Genomic DNA, 1,372 nt, shown 5'->3' on the forward strand with positions numbered 1-1,372 from the left:
TGGCCGGTGCGGGACGCCGCGGGAGGCGGGAGCGCTGCCGGGCGGACGGGCCCGGGAAACAGAAGCTCCGCCCGCGCGGCCCAGTCTCCAGAAGCCACTCCCCGAACCAGGTCCCGCCCCAGGCCCGCCCCGCCCGCATCCTTCCCCGGGAACCCATCCATACTCTCGGGCCTGCCCCCAGAGGTACCCCGCCCCTATATTGGTCCAGCCCTTCCTCCGGTTTAACCCGCCCCGTGGGCCTGGGCTCCTTCTGGCATTGCCAGGCCAATACTAATCTCTTGCTGCTGAGCATGGTACGGGAGCCTCCTGGCAGGTCAGGAATGAATGTGGGAGCGTGGGGTGTTAGCGGGCAGCCTGGTCCACTCTAATTTCTAGAACCCCAAAGTCCAAACCTCAAAGCTTCAAATATCTTGGTTTGTTGGAGAGTGGAGTGCTAGGGGCTGAGGCCCTTCTGCATCTCATGGAGGGCTGAAGAGTTTTCATTCTGCGGAAAGTGCATTATTTCTATCCTGTAACTAGTAAAGATGGGCCATTGAAATGGCAAATCCAATGCACCAGTTTCCAGATGTACGTGGGCTTCCGAGATCAGGATTGCCATCCTCTGCCACTCAGGCCAGACAGGTTCACCTGTGACACTCAGAATCTGCCTCTGGGTTGCTCCCTTCCTACCCAGCTCTCCTCTGAGCTGTGCGTTTCCTGCTCACGGCTCCTTTCTTCATCTGCACTCTTGCCCAGCGTACTGTGACTAGTTCTGTGACTGGTTGGTGCTTATGTTTACAAGGTTCCCAGCTGTGAGGTGTGTTCACAGCCCCACCTACCTTCTCGGTTAGCAGAGGGAATGGCTAAGGAGCTGGAGCAGGGCTGGGTCATCCCTCCCTTTGCAGGAGACAGACAGGATGTGACCATGTGTGAACGATTTATCTCTTGTGGAAATACAGGCGGGTTGGAGGTGGGGGTCTACCTCACTTCCCCAAAAACTGTCCTAGCCACATTGGAATAGCTCAGGTGTCTTCTCTGGGCAGGACCCAGGATGCCTTTTTTGTGTCCTTAGTCCAAATGCCCATCCCTGAATGCATGTCACTTCCATCTTATTTGAAAATTCTAAGAAATTTAAATATTTTGGCTAGCAGAATTGATCACAGGCTATATACATCCACTTTTCACTACAGCTTGTCCTCCATTCCAGCCTGGTCTTTCTTTGTCTGGTTTTGAAGGTCACTCCCCAGCAGTGCAGAGTAGCTGAGCCTCATCCAACAGTACTCAGGAGCCAAGATATACCAAAGATGGAGTAGGGGGTGCTATGCTTGCCTGGTATGTGCTCCAGCCCTCTGAGTTCCCTCTATGGCCGTAGCATGCTCTTCTCATATTGGAA

This window comes from Suncus etruscus, chromosome 6 (assembly GCF_024139225.1).
Source record: "Suncus etruscus isolate mSunEtr1 chromosome 6, mSunEtr1.pri.cur, whole genome shotgun sequence".
NCBI classification, from domain to species: Eukaryota; Metazoa; Chordata; class Mammalia; order Eulipotyphla; family Soricidae; genus Suncus; species Suncus etruscus.